Source organism: Mchenga conophoros, linkage group LG5 (assembly GCF_057382185.1).
Source record: "Mchenga conophoros isolate Kocher_MC1m ecotype Shallow Benthic linkage group LG5, M_conophoros_male_GT1.1, whole genome shotgun sequence".
NCBI classification, from domain to species: domain Eukaryota; kingdom Metazoa; phylum Chordata; class Actinopteri; order Cichliformes; family Cichlidae; genus Mchenga; species Mchenga conophoros.
Window position 1 is genome coordinate 28,861,545 of NC_140530.1, and position 15,928 is coordinate 28,877,472.

A 15,928-nucleotide genomic window follows, 5' to 3' on the forward strand; every position below is an offset into this window, starting at 1 on the left:
GATCATGCATGAAAACAGCAGTGCTTTTAAAGCATGACAGTTTCATTTTCATTCTACACTTTACGGCAGACTCCAACCTTTTTTCATTTTCTTATTGTTTCAGTGTTGTATGAAGATGCGGTGACAGCAGCTGGAACTGAGCCCTGACAGCTTTACAGCTTGGACGTCTCCAAAACAGACAAAACAGGACAACAAAGTAAGAACAGAAAGTGGCAAACTGGCTCATGGTAAAGCTTTTTGTCAGTTCACGATAAATCCTTCTATCTGGATCCTGCTGCTCCCATGAACAACTGGAAGTTAGCCTGATAAACATAAACAGCTTGGATTTAAGTGTAATCCACATCTGGATGCCAAAGTTATCATCGCCATTGCTCACATAGTTCCACACCAAGCTGTTTATTGATGAACATAATCAGTTCATCAACTGGCCGGTGCACACTGATGTAAACAGTCACTGTGTGTGTGCACGTCTGTACAAGTGTGTTGGGCCAGACAGATGTTTTTCATCTTTTGAAGATCAAGTCAAATGTGCACGCAAGCATGCCTTTGTCTTTGGCAGGGTTGTGTATGTGTGTGCTGGAAAGTACAGATGTTTGTATCTTTGAGGATGTAGAGAAACCAGGCAAGTGTGCGTGTGTGCGTGCGTGTGCGTGCTCGTGTACATGGATGTTAGTCCAGATGTTTGTATCTCCACAGGAAAATAGAGATGTACGCTGTGTGCGAAAGAGTTTATGTCAATAGATTTAAGAGATTAAATTACTTCAGTCTTTTAATCTTTGCCCTATCTCGGTCTAAAACACACAGGAACCCTGGATATCACCGCATAACACAACACACAGCAGGGAGAGAGGGCTGGGGTTGAGCGACAGGCACCAAGAGAGGACTTAGGGAGGTCCACAGAATGAGGTGGAGGACAAGTCAGTAGTCAAAAGGAAAAGGAAAATGGGAAATATTCCTAAAAGTTACCAGTGTCAATATAATAATAATAATAATAAACTTTATTTATAAAGCACACTAAAAAACCAAGGGTATACCAAGGTGCTTGACAAAAATAAAATAGGAAAAGGGAGATGGGAGGGAAAAGAGAAAGGACCTGGCACGTATCAATTATAAAAACCTTGACAATCATAAGATATAAAAGTAGTTCACAAGCATAACGGATAAAAATGTACCAACGCACACCAAGTGTTAACTAGGTGGAAAGGCAAGATAACAAATAAGTCTTCAGCCGTGATTTAAACAGTGGCATAGAGTCAGACGCCCGAATAGCAACAGGAAGGTTGTTACAGCAAACGCGCGGTCACCGTGAGACTTCAGCCGAGAACGAGGTTGCTCCAGAAGAATTTGGGTAGCAGATCTAAGTGCTCTGACAGGAGTGTGTAACCTGAGAAGCTCATTGAGGTAGCTCGGCGCCAAATTATTAATGGTTTTGTAGGTGAAAAGTAATATTTTAAATTGAATACGGTATTTAATTGGAAGCCAGTGCAAGCCAGCAAGAACAGGAGTGATGGAAGAAAACTTCATATTTTATATTATTTCCTGATATAGAAGTTGTGTGTCTTCATCTGTCTTCTTGGTGTCTTCACATAGTGTAGTTTTGTTTTTTAAACACAGAAGACTACAATCAGATTTCTGTTCTTACTGCACTCCTGCAGCAAATAAATATAACTGTATTTTTACTTGTCACAGTGAAAATGAAAACAAAAGAGAAACTCAAGCAGACACTGTAACTGCATCATATAGATAGGATGCCAAACTATCCAACAAAGGTACAAAAAAGAGATCACATCCATCCATCTTCAGAAAGACAAAAGAAGAAACATTAAATTCACTAGCTGGGCCCACGTCCTCAATTTAGGTTTGACAGTGTTTATAGTATTACCTACTATAGTACTATAGTATTACCTACTAGGTGAATGCTCGGACATGAATTAAGCTTCGGTTTGGGGACTGCCAACAGCTCCCGGGCCTGGCAGATCCCCGTGTACTAAATAGGAGTGAAGAATTTAAAGAACTGAGAACAAGGAGGGAGGGAGGGTGGGGCACGTAAACGAGAATGAACAGTTTGCAAAACTGGGAAACCTATATAGATGACAACCGGAATGAGCATGTTTGGAGAACTCTATGCATCCATCCATCCATCCTCTTCCATTTATCCAGTTCAGGGTCACTGGGAGATTGGAGCATATCCCAGATCACCGGTCTGTCACAGGGCTAATGCATGTTGAGAGACACTTGTTACAGGCCTTCGATGGGGTCTGTTTTTAAACTGTTTTTTTAACAGAAAAGCAGAGACAGGAGACATCAGTTGCGTTCGGTCTGCAGGCTCTTCCTCGTCTGATTTATTAACAGAGTTTAACAACGTCCTTTTCTTTTCATTTAGACACACACATTTCGCTTTTAACAACACAAACATTCAATTAGGTCCATAGCTCAAACCCTTTTGGTTACCTTGCACTCTCACAAAAATAAACTTACAAAATAATCATTGTATATGAACGCCCTTATTTACAATAAATCTGTAACCAATTTTACTGCATTTCAGCATCAAAACATTTCTGTGCAGCACCACTAACACTGCAATTAACCCGCTTATGTCACCTTTATACTTTTCTTATACTTTAACAGATTCAAACAATATATTACATTTGTAACCAATAAACAAAAATATTCTTCCCTTGCTCACAAACAGTTCACAATCATCCACAAACAGTATACATCAGACTATTTACATTTGACACATAAGAACTGGGTAGGTCCTAATCAACTGTAACTTCCAATAATGCCAGGATAAAAGAAGTGTCTAAGAGCTCCATTTGTCACAAAATAAAACAGGTAATAAGACCAGCTGCCTATTTAGACTACGAGTGAAATGGCGGCTGCCATTACAAATGGCGGTATAGTTAGCTTTCTCTCAATCAGTGAAAACACACTCTCTCACAACATTTGCGGTCTTTAAACTAAGACAGAAAAAGGTTTCTTGCCTTTATATGTACATTGTGGTGAGCAAACTTGAACTACTGACCTGTTTTTTTAACAGAAAAGCAGAGACAGGAGACATCAGTTGCGTTCGGTCTGCAGGCTCTTCCTCGTCTGAGGCCGAGACGCGTTGCAACAGCCTATCGCACTCACCACTATCTCCCCCTTGTGGCAATGCCACGCAATTACATTGTCCATAACGCTAAATGAAAAGTGCAATACCACCATAAAATCAGGTCTTTTACATCAAAAACAATTCACAACAAAATTACAATTGTGACCATACACTTGTGGGCGTCACACACTCCCCAACAAAAAGAAAATGGCTCCTGACATTTAACCTCTTACCCTTTAAAACTCATTATACTCATTACTCAAACAACTCAAATCACATCCCCTTCCCACATACCCACATTCCTTGTGTACTAACATGTATAGATTGGGCAGTTATAATATACAGGGAAGGTGCCTGGGTGTGCACAGTGAGATGTTGGAATGCGATATGGCACTAGGGGGAAGTAAGGTAACAGGGGATATGGTGGCATGGTGTAGTGTGTTGTGTTTGGTGACTCGTGCACTTCAGCACAACTGACTGATGGATGCACCCGGAGAGAGGGCTGGCCAAGGGTGTCATATGTGAAATGTGTAACAGGCCGTCGTTCTCTAGTAGACCTTCTTAGAACTGATTCATTAGTCGGCGGGGCCACGTTAGGTGTATACTGTGCCCTTTCTGAAAGCGGCAGTCCAACTTCTCCTTCATCGACTGTGAAAGGCACTTCAGTGACTCCTGATTCCTGTACCCTCTCATGTTCCTCCTCTCCCATGTCGTTGTCAAGTTCAGTGCTTTGGTGTCCACCATCTTGTTCCATTCCTTGTTCCCTCAATTCATCTGTTGCTTCTGTTGGCTGAGGTGCTCCACAGTGACCACTCTGCTGAACTCAGCTGTTCCTCTTGGGGGTCCAACAGTATGGTTACAGGTATGTAGTGCATCCTCTTTGTTCCCACTTCTCAAATCATACCTCAACTCATAATACATGGAACTCTCATCCTCATCGGAGCTTGCGTCAGAGTGGGGTTGAAACTCTGTCTCTCCTTGAGCTGGTTTTGGTTTCTTTTTCTTGACGGCGGATGGCCCGTCCCCCTTATCTACAGCAGGCAAGTCCACAGGAAGCTCATTGACAAGATGCAATAGATTGCGATGCAGAACACGCACTTTCTTCCCCTTTGCCTCTGAGGTCACTCTGTACACTGGGCTGTCATTGATCTGTTCCTTCACCACATAAATGGTGTTCTCCCAGTAGGACCTTAACTTGCCAGGACCACCCCTCTCAGTCAGGTTCCGCACTAGTACTCTGTCTCCAGGTTGGAGTACCACTCCTTTCAAATGCCGGTCATAGTGTTTCTTTCCACGATCACTTGACTTTTGGCTGTTTCCAGATGCGATCCTGTAAGCCTCAGTCATTCGTTCTTTCCATTTCTCAGCATAACCTCTTGCAGTTTGTGGCTCTCCATCAGTAACCAACTTGAACAGGAGGTCTACTGGCATTCGTGGATGTCGACCAAAAAGCAGAAAGAATGGCGAGTAACCCGTTGCTTCATGGCGAGTGCAATTGTACGCATGAACCATCTGTGGGAGATATTCTCTCCATCTTTCTTTTTTTTCTTCTTGCCCTGAGGGTGGTACGGAGTTGTTCGAGAGTGCCCCACATTGCTCAACTGTTGTAGAGTCCGGAAAAGCTCGTTCTCGAACTCCCGCCCCTGATCATGGTGCAGCCTTAAAGGGTAGCCAAACCTGGGGATATAATCACTGAAAATCCTTTCAGCTGCAGTTTTGCCACTCTTGTTGCGGGTTGGATAGGCCTGGGCATACCTAGTAAAGTGGTCTACCACAACTAGGATATACTGATATCCGCCCCTGCTTGGCTCTAAGTGGAGGTAATCAACTGAAACCAATTCCATTGGTGAGCTTGTGGTAATGCTGGACATGGGAGCTCGGACATGTGTCACCGGTTTCTTCTGTTTGATGCACGGACACTGCCGGGTGACATAGGCTTCGATGTCTCGCCTCATGTATGGCCAGTAGAACCGTTGCCTCGCCAGGCTGAGAACTCTTTCTACCCCGACATGCCCCATGTCATCATGCAGATGTTTCAGGACCAGGGATTTGAAGCTAGCTGGTAAGACTAGTTGGCGCTTTTCTGCAGTCTTACGATACAGAACTCCGTCTTCTAAGCTCAGCTTTGTCCACTCATGCATCATTTTCCTTGCCGGACCTCTCACATTCCGTCTCATGTCATCTGTCAGCTTTTGATCTGAGTCTTTCATTTTCATGATCTCACCTATCGCAGGATCTGCTCTTTGAGCCCTTTGTAGTTCATCCAAATTGATGGGCGTGACCATTTCTTGGATTACTGGTTCAAGCTGGTCACCTTGCGCTAAAACCAGAGCAGCGATCCATGCGACATCTCCATGCTTGCCTGCTCCACATCCCTCCCAAGTAGCGGCAACAGCTTCTTTGGAGAGCTCTTTTGTACATTCAGTGACGTATCTGTCAATGTCAAGGGGACTCCTCGACAGGGTGTCTGCGTCAACATTTACTTTGCCAGGTCTGTACCTTATATCAAACCTGAAATCTGATAGCTCTCCCACCCATCTGAACCCAACCGCATTCAACTTGGCGGTACTCATGACATAAGTTAAGGGATTGTTGTCTGTGTAGATGGTAAAATACGGGGCATAGAACAAGTAATCCCTGAACTTCTCGCAGACAGCCCACTTGAGGGCGAGAAACTCAAGCTTGCCCGAGTGGAGTCTGTAATTCTTTTCAGCCGGTGTCAGTGTTCGGGAGCCGTATCCAATCACTCTTAGCTTCCCACTCTGATGTTGGTAGAGAACGGCCCCAAGTCCTTTATCAGATGCGTCTGTATGAAGGACGAAGGGAAGCTCAAAATCCGGGTAGGCAAGTACAGGGGGGTTTACCAACATATCAATCAACTTACACAGGGCACCCTGGTGCTTCTCTGCCCACTCAACTGGTGTTTTGGATGGTAACTGTGCGCCTTTCCCCTTCTGTCCTGTAACCTTCCCCAGAAGATGCTCCTCTTTGGTTTTCTTGGGTTGCAAAAGCTCATAGATGGGTTTTGCTATTCTCGAGAAATCCTGGATATATGAGCGATAGTAACTCAGGAACCCAGCAATCCTCCTCACATCTCCCACTGTGGCAGGTGTCTCCTTTTTCAGGGCGTACACTGCCTCGAGATCTTTTGGGTCAATGCGTACTCCTTCAGCTGACACTAAGCGCCCAACATACCTCACTTCTCTTTTAAATAGGTCACATTTTGTCGGCCGGAGTTTGACTCCGTAGTTCTGCAGGGCTCTCAAGACTTTCCTCAGCCCTTCCACATGTTCCTCAAAAGTCTTGGCGTAGCACAAGATGTCATCCAAGTATGGAATGCAGCACTCATCCCGAAGGGGAGCCAGCATTTCTTCCATACTGCGTTGGAATGCAGCAGGTGCGTTGGTAAGACCGAAGGGAATTCGCACCCATTCATAAAGGCCCCAGGGGGTGATGAATGCAGTCAGATGGCGGGATCCTTCTGCTATAAAGCCCTGGTGATAGGCTTTTCCCTGGTCCAAAATGGAGAACCAGTTGTACCCTCCCAAGGTGTCAATGAGGTCCTGGATTCTTGGTAATGGGTGGCGATCAGGTACTGTGCGCTGGTTCAGGAGACGGTAGTCGATACAGAGCCTTAGGGAGCCATCCTTTTTCCGCACGCAAACTATTGGCGCAGAGTAAGGGGATCTAGACTTTACAATCCATCCTCTTGCCAAGAGGTCCTCAATATACTCTTTAACCTCCTTATAGAGGGGTTTTGGAATTGAGGTGTACGATTTCTGAATTGGGGTTGTGTCTTTGAGTGTTATTGTCATTTCCAAGCTGGGAATGCACCCCATGTCATTCTCATCACGTGCAAAAGCCCCTGACTCTTCCCTTAACATTTTCTTGGCAACAGTCTGTTGGTCTTCAGTCAGGTGACTAACATCAACAGGTGGATCCCATTCCTGTGTTGCTTGATCTTCACCGCACTGCTGGGGTATTTGAGATACATCAGGGTCGACATCTTGAGTCACTTTGGGCTCACCGAGGTTTGGTAACTCAGTTTGTACGACTCCTGCTATTGGTTCAATAGTTCCAAGGGCTGCTCTGCCGGTGAGGGTCACATCATGCTTAGTGTGATTGCCAATAGGTACTTTGACATATGGGACTCTGGCATCACAAACTGTGAGGAGGCTGTTGCCAATATCAAGCTGTTGCAGTTGTGGGTTGCTCTCAGTTGGTTCAAAGAGCACGAGGGGGTTGGACATGTCAACTGTAGAGGAGACTTTACACTTAACATACTTAACTTGACCAGCCGGGATTACTACATCATACAGGCCCACTTTTAGGACACTCTGGCTGACCACGTTATCACTGGTAAGCTTGGTCTGGATGAAGTTGACCAGTGCCGTCGCTGTGTCATCCTGGAGGTTCATCGCGCTGCGCAGGAGGCTCACAATGGTGGGTATGAGGTTTGTACTAGCATTTGGCCCCAGTATCAGCTGTTCAATTACATTGAAACCAATCAGGGGGCAGTCCATGGGCACACTGCTTACTAAAAAGGGGACTTGTACAGTCAAGTTTGGGTCACTATTCTCTGGGAGACTCACCATCACGCCCACCCAGCCGTCGTAGGGTAATGGCTGGCCATTAACACCAAGCACACTAAGAGCCTTATCTCCAATAAGTTCTGTCAGTGGCCGGAGTTTGTGGTCAGAGAGGTAGGTTTTTGCCCACTGGCGATCAATGAGACTCACTTGTGCACCTGTGTCCAATAAACAGTCCACTGCAAAGCTATGAATGTAACACTTGATTTTACATTTTTTCCCAACAAGCTGTGCCACTCTCTCACTTGCCCCTGTGTCTGCATTTTTCGTTGGAAGGGTCGCCCAACTACTTCTGACATGAGCAAACTCTTCTGAGCACATACCTCGTGATTTTGGGTCTGGCTGTCCACTGGTTCTGGGCGTGTGTGTATCAGCAGGAGGCCAACTAGAGCTTCTGGGTTGGCTTCGTTTGAGACATCCCACTGCCCTGTGACCTGTCTCCCCACAGATAAAACAATGAGTGCATGAAGTAGCCCCACTTTCAATACACTTGGGACAGCCATACTGTTTTGCAGTTTGTCTGGGCTTCTGCTTTGGGTGTGCACACTGACAAGTGGGTTCACGAGCCTGACTGGCTGTGAGAGACTCAACCACTTTGGTCAGGGTTTCCACCTTCGCAGCCAGCTCTTCTATGACTTTATTCTTACTCTTAGATTTACAGTCAGTCATTTCAGTGTCTTTAGCAGGTTCAAGTTGAGCAGTATGAGCATGTGTTACCTTTTGTCGAGTGGAATATCCCAGTCTTCGCTGTCGCTCACTCTCTTCGCTTGACACTTTGTTCACTTGCCTTATCAAGGCTTCATCTGACACACTGTAGTCTGATAGTAGTGGCTTGAGTTCATTACGAATGTCACTATATTTTGGTAGAAGACCTTGATGAATGGTGCGTAGAAATACATTTTGGATCGTACGTGTCTCATACGCAACGTCCATGTTATCCTGCCTGGATGCAAACATGACTTTCTGCTTCAGTCCAATCATCCTGTAGAGGAACTGTTGTGGAGTTTCATGGTCATGTTGCTTAGTGCTCAACAATTCCTGAAATAACTCACTCCCACTCTTCTCACTCAGGTGTGAACGTAGTAAGCTTTTGAGTTCAATGAGGGTCAAGTCATCTTTACTGATCAACATGTCCTTAAACTGTCCAGGCTTGATAATACGGAGCACACCTTGAATGATCTCTCCCTCTGTGTGCTTCACCTTGAGCCCCTCCTCAATCTGCTTACACAGTCCATGGTAGCTAATGTCAGATGCAATGTCCCCAACCTGACCACCATGTACTTTAAACTCTCTGCGTTGCAAAAATGGCAGGTCTCTTAGGGAAACCATGTGATCAGACTTAGATTGTCGCATGTCTGTGGTGGAGCGGCTGTTTGTCACGCTCTCAGCTCGAGGCTGGAGTGACTGTGTAATAGTGGGGGTGGGTGTGTCTTGTGTTGCAGATGTCACTTGTAAATCTGCTAACTTTTTACCAAGTGCCTCGTAGTTAGCCTTTAGCATTTCATACTCTGTTATTTGTGGATTAACAGACTCAAGAGGCAATATAGCTGAGGTAAGTACATCACTCTGTTCCGGGTGCTTAAGTGTTGTGAGAGTAACAACATTTTCCTCTGAGACTACAGGGTGAGATACTTCAGCGGCATGACTATCAATGAGATGAATAATAGCATCTTTCAACAGCAGTAGGTGTGAAAACCCCTGATCCTCTAAGTCAAGCAATGTCTTACAGCGTAGATAAGCACAAACATAATCAAAACAACTTTCCTCATCACCACGTCTTACACTTGCGGGGTCCACATCAGGTACTGGTGTGATGTTTGTAGCAATCTGGAAGAGTTCCTCTGCTGTCAGTGCATAAAGACTCTTTCTGATCTGCCAAGCCAGTTCTTTTCTTTCACTGTCCTCCATTCTGTGTCTTTTGGCTAGCACTCCTCACAGTGCAGTCAGCTCAAACACGCAGCCCGTCACCTCTCCAGCAGGGGTTCCCCTCCTCGACACAGGTCCCGCTGCTGCCTCAGTTGCACGTCTGCTGTTCCAACACGCCTGCCCTGTGATGGCTGTCTCTGGTTCGTTGATTAAAGGATCAGCAGTCACCCACGTAGCATGCTGATCCCCGTACGGGCCACCAAAATTATGTTACAGGCCTTCGATGGGGTCTGTTTTTAAACTGTTTTTTTAACAGAAAAGCAGAGACAGGAGACATCAGTTGCGTTCGGTCTGCAGGCTCTTCCTCGTCTGAGGCCGAGACGCGTTGCAACAGCCTATCGCACTCACCACTATCTCCCCCTTGTGGCAATGCCACGCAATTACATTGTCCATAACGCTAAATGAAAAGTGCAATACCACCATAAAATCAGGTCTTTTACATCAAAAACAATTCACAACAAAATTACAATTGTGACCATACACTTGTGGGCGTCACACACTCATATTCATGCCTGTGGCCGATTTCGAATCTAAAGTTCACAATTAGGTGGTTTCTAATGGGAATGGGAATCATTGCCTGTAAAATGTATGCTGTAGATGGAGGGGAACTCGGCACCCATGGAGCATTAAGTTTTCTAATGTGTGAATATTTGCAAAACTAAACCTGATCAGGTAGTTTTTATACCTACAGCAAACCAGAGCACTCCACCGGTTTATCTGATCAGTTATCTGAAGTGGAGACACACCCATCTGCGTGTAGAAACCAGGAAAAGATATGATAAATTTTTCTGTGAGGACAGATTATTGTGATAGTTTAGTGCTTCCTCTTTCTCCTAAAACCATAGGATCATGCTTGGCATCAGAGTGTACCCAAAATGTTTTGTGAAGAGCACAGAAAGATAAACAGTGGGGGATATTGTGTTTATACTGTGCTAGTTTGCTTTGCCCGTTGGTGGCTGGGTTCTTTTTTCTTTACAGAAAAAAAACATTTTTCCCCAAGTGGATGTGGGAAAAATGCTTCATTTTGTTTTTATTCTGTAACGTCTTTATTCTCTAACATCCAGTTCACCACTCCATCACAGGGAGAACACAAGGAGTCAGACAATCATTCATGCTCACATCCCCAGTATCAGACCACACTGTTTTGGGTTTTGCCACAGCACGGTGTAGATGTTCGAGGAGCTGCAGCAGTCTGCAGCAGCACAGCACTCATTACATTACTGAAGCTTACAGGAGACAGAGTAGGTTAAACACCCAGCAGCTACGCTTGCTATTTTAGGAATGTCATGAGCTAACAGTGTGTACGCATGTGCACCTCCATCCAGAACAACATAGTTCTTCACCCTGGGGGACATGAGTCATCTCTGACCTCTGACCCCTTCAAAAAGAGCCAGCCAATTACATTTCAGCTGGAAATGAGCCAGTAGTGTCAACCAGTGTCAGTGATGATCTAAAACCAGACATAAACAGCTTAAGTATTAGCAAATGTTTCAATTTAAATAGAAGATAATTAAATGTTTCAAATCCCATCACACTATCTTTTTTCTCATCTTGCTGAAGAATCTCTTTCATCTGCTGATTTATCACAACTAACTGCACTAACACAACATTCACAGATTCGTAGGTTTGCTCTCGAGAAGATAAATGATTCTTTGTGGTTCTTGTTTACTTGGAAATTGGATGAAAATCCCCGAGGAGCATTCAAAGTAATTTAAAGCGCTCCTCTAATTATCACGGATTATATCTGAGCCAGAGACTGTTGGGAGTTAGCAGAGGGCGGGGAAAATGATGGAAATATATATTTCTATATAAGAAAGACAATTAGAAATAAAATAAATAAATAAAGCTAAACAAAATAAAGAGGGCAGAATGGAAGAGTAAAACTAGAAAACATGTTTTCTCTAATGACTAATGCACAAGAGACAAGACAAGGACTGAACAGGAGAAAACAGAAACCCGCACACTCAGAGGAATTACTGACAGAGACTTCCAGGCACAGACCCAGGATTCAAAGGAGTTAGGAGGCCCACGGGCCAGAGTCTTTAACAAGTTTAAAGTGACTGTTAATATTTCTTCTTAGAAAATTAATGAAAGGGCAGCAGTGAGATGGAAACTAACCAGAAAGAGGTCTCTAAACAAAAGGCTTAAAGTTTTGCAAAGGTAAGATTCAATTCGTTAAAAAACTTACGTGAATGACTGCAATGTTTGCAGTGATGTGCATGTGTGGCTTCTTGTAGGTTATAGTAGGTATGCACCTCAGCTGTGTTCAAAAGTCATTCTGGAAAACACTGAGAGCTTATTTTGTTGTGTTTGAATAAGAAATTGTCAAAAACTACAAGTTTGTTTGTTTATTTACCTTTTCTAAATAAAATTTGGCTCACGTGGTTAGAAGACAGTTTGCCATGGAATCGCTCTCCTTGTCCTCATCACTCGACCAAAGTAAACTTGAAAGGCCCTCAGTTACACCCATTCAATAGTCTAAATTAAAAAGTTTGTTGAGATGCTGACACAGTGAGTCAGCATCTCAACAAAATTCAGCACCACAGTCAGAAATCTCTAAATGCCAGAGGGTGCATTTTAATAACAGATATTGCATCGTCTCAGTGCTGGGATGGAAGCATGTCCATGTCATGTGTTGCAAAATCTGTGGAGCTACAGAAGAGGTTCTGCCAGAGAACCTCCTCTAATACCGCATGCACCCCGACATCCTGCAACTGTAAGTGATGGTTGCAAAAAATTAGCAAATGCAATTCAAATTCCGCTTTTTAGGCCTCCTGAGAAAGAATGTGTTCATAGGATGAGACATGCCTATGGTCCCATAACTCTTCAGGATTTCCTATACATCCCTTACAAACGTGTCCTATCGATGGCGCTCGCTTTTTTCAGTGTGATCGACAAAAGTAACAGAAGACTACAAAGCCAAACCCGAGTGAATGTGGAAGTGGAAATGAGCTTAATTACGGCGAGCAGAATGAGAGTGATTACCAGTGAGCACCAACCACACTTAAAACACGCTGTCAAACAACCACACCCTGCAGGGGAGGAAGAGAAAGAAGGAAATTAAATCCTTCTGAGGTTTGCATGCAGTTTGGAACTCTCTCTGTGTGTGTGTGTGTGTGTGTGTGTGTGTGTGTGTGTGTGTGTGTGTGTGTGTTTGGCATGGTCACAGAGCTGTTAGCTTGCAGCAGACCCTCACAAGGGGCCTGCACATCATGTGTGGTAGAAGACACGCACATATACACACAAGCAGACACATTATGTGTTCACATCCACACACACTTAAAAACATACAAAACATACAAAGGCCCCAACCTCCCACCTTCACACTGCATGGGACCCAGTAAACCACTTGCAGGTCACAGCAAACTTTTTAAGACCAGATGGCACCCCAGCCTGGTCAGATATGCTCAGATACCACACACACACACACACACACACACACACACACACACATTTCTCCCCCTTTGTTCCCCTTCAAATTGTCTTATCTGTTGAGGAATGTCTCTCCCTCATTTCTCATTCAAATCACATTCCAGACATAATTTATTCTTTGTTCTTTTCTTGAGTACAAAACTAAACAAAACAAAACCCAAGCCTTTAATTACAGCATTTTCTTTCTTATTTGATTAATATAATTTTCCACTGTTCTCAGTTTCATTTGCTCAAGTTGTTCCAATAATTCATTTTTCAATCACAGTGAAACGTGTAGATTTTGATTCCCAACAACAGCTCCAGCAGCTGCAGTCAGTGGCCTGCACCGCCTCCAGCTAACAAGCAGCTAATTAATCATTGAAGAAATCACTGGTGTGAGGCCTGGCTGAATGGAAACAGAAAGGATTTAAAACTGATCATAAAATAAATAAACAAAATAAGAGTGCAAATAATGTAATTTCATAAATAAAAACTACAGATGAGAAATAAATTGGGCTTGTTTGTGTTTTTTACAAAAGAATAATGTGGGCGAGGCTGATTAGCTAACTTGATAACAACTTGGGTTTCACGCATTCATGGGCACTGTATTTATATTCTGTAGGAGCAAAAGTGATTAGAAAATCATACGCTGGGGAAAAAAAATCTATAGTTTACCCAAGAGATAAGAAAGAAACAGCGAGGTTGTTGTCGCACGCAGCTCCTCATGACACAGGTCAGTCACTTTGTATTTCAGGTTTGATGCAGCTCATTTACCACAGCTACATGAACACAGCTATCCAAACACAATAAAGTATAATTAACATTTGAGTTTAAGTTTCAAGCAGATTGGATCACAGTAGCAAACTGATAATAATAAATGATAACTGATAATAATAAATTATAAATTATTTATAATAATATAATTATAATAATAAATTATTTATAATAATAAACCAACTAGAATATCCATTTAATCTCTACTGCTTATCCATTTCAGGGTTGCAGGGGGCTGCAGCCGATCTCTATCTGTCTTAGGGCAAGAGGCAGGGTACACACTGGACAGGTCACCAGTCTATCATGGGGCGAACACATAGAGATGACTACTCACACGTAGAATCATCAGTTAACCTAACACTAACTGCATATCTTCGAACACTCCAGGCGCCGGCCTTGTGCTGAATTGAACTCAGGATCTTCTTTCTGTGAGGCAACAGTGCTAACCGGTACCGTGCTGCCATTAACTAACTGGCTATAATATTATTATTTTTAATGTTTTAATTAAACCTCTGCTTCAACATTAAAACTTTTTGTTTTGGAACAGCGGTCGTGAACGTACAAGTAACAAAGGTGGTCAAGCACACAAATGAATGCCTCATTATTTTTAATCTTTAAGCTGTAGAGCAAAATGTTCAGTTTCGTTTAATCGGCATCAGTTTTTTGTTTGATTTATTTTATGTGCTAATTACAATTACAGATGTGTCGTGGTTAACACATTTGGTTGAAGTGAAAGGTTGTTGGTTTGACTCCAGCTGGAGACACAAATCCTTCAGCATAAACCTCTGCCAAAACAAACATGTGAAGCTACCTGCTATAGCGATCTTTTGTTGCAGGAAAGTATTTTACAAGAAAATACAAATTTTTATGGGTGAATGTGTTTTATGTGTCCACATGGGAGCAACAACTGTAGAGAAATGATTCAGCAAGAGGTTCTGCTAGAAAGTATTACTACATATAACGCCCATCCTGTGTCCACGTCCTTAATGGAGTTGAACATTTGCCCTGTCGGGTGGCCGCATTTTGCCTGTCAGAGAACTGTCTTTCTTGTTCCTCTTGCTGCTAAAGTAGGGAGTAGAGGTGAAAAATAAGGACCTAGCAGGCTGGCCCATACTCACAATTACTACTGACTAAAAAGCACAGCAAGGTGCACATGCAGCTTTATAAATCAGACAGGAAGAATGCGCATTCATATTTCTGTCTCAGTTTTGGTCATGAATCTGCACAGTTTTATGTGTCACAATTTGTTTCCACAGACTGGATCTGAACTTTTTCCAAAAACTTTAAAAGTCTTCTCGTGGATGTCCAATAAAAATGCAGTTTTATTGTCATGTGGAATGTAGAATTACTGTCTAACATCGCTCTCAGTATGCCAGATTTCTGTTTGTCAAACAGGCCACTTTCAGCCATCTAAGGGTAAATCTCAGGCTCGAAATAAGTTTTAAAATTAAGAATAACATGTGCAGTCAGAGCATACGAAGTAGGCCAGAGGGTCAGATGTAGCTTCTTACTCTTCTTCTACTCTGGCTCTACTTAGGCTCTTTCTCACTGTAAACACTTAGAGTCTATGTATCGCTTAAACTGGCAGTTACAACATCCAGCAGCCTCAGCTGTTCATGTCAGTGCGACCCGGATCCCTTTAAGCAGCACATTTACAGAAGTTCAGGGTGTGTCAGGATTTTAAACATTGTTAAAGGGGATCTGGGACATTTCTTGTCTGTGTGATTTTTATATTCTCCACAGATGTTCAGCATTTAACTGGTTTTTTGGGATGTATCATATTACGCCGTTTAGAATTATAACTCTTCTTCGGCCTCTAGTTTTCTTTTTCCAACAATGATCTAATATTCCGTTTTTGTTTCTTGTTTAAGTTTCATTATGCTTCACTGTGCATTATCTTTTACTATCACAACCCTGCGTCCTCCCCTCTGTAAGTCTGTCTTTTTCTGCCGCACATGTGGTTGATGTTTGGTGGTTCGAAAGAGATCAAATTTAAAGTTTAGAAAAAGTAAAAAATGCAATTTAATCAGACTAATCTGAAGGTTTTTAAAGATGATTTTTGTGCTCTTTACTAATGTTGCGTGCTCAGCCAGCTGCTGTAACAGAGCAGACAGGTGGAGAAAGGTGTAGTATG

At 43.2% G+C, this 15,928-nt stretch overlaps 1 protein-coding gene across 2 annotated transcripts in view; it reads left to right on the forward strand.

Annotated features, from left to right (window-relative positions):
* The window catches only part of ripor3 (RIPOR family member 3), a 64,280-nt gene that overhangs the window by 15,440 nt on the left and 32,912 nt on the right, over nucleotides 1-15,928 (forward strand). For both annotated transcript variants that reach the window (XM_085274711.1, XM_085274710.1), the window contains exon 2: nucleotides 104-196. The gene's annotated coding sequence lies outside the window, so the exon portion shown is untranslated. The remainder of the gene's footprint in view (nucleotides 1-103; nucleotides 197-15,928) is intronic.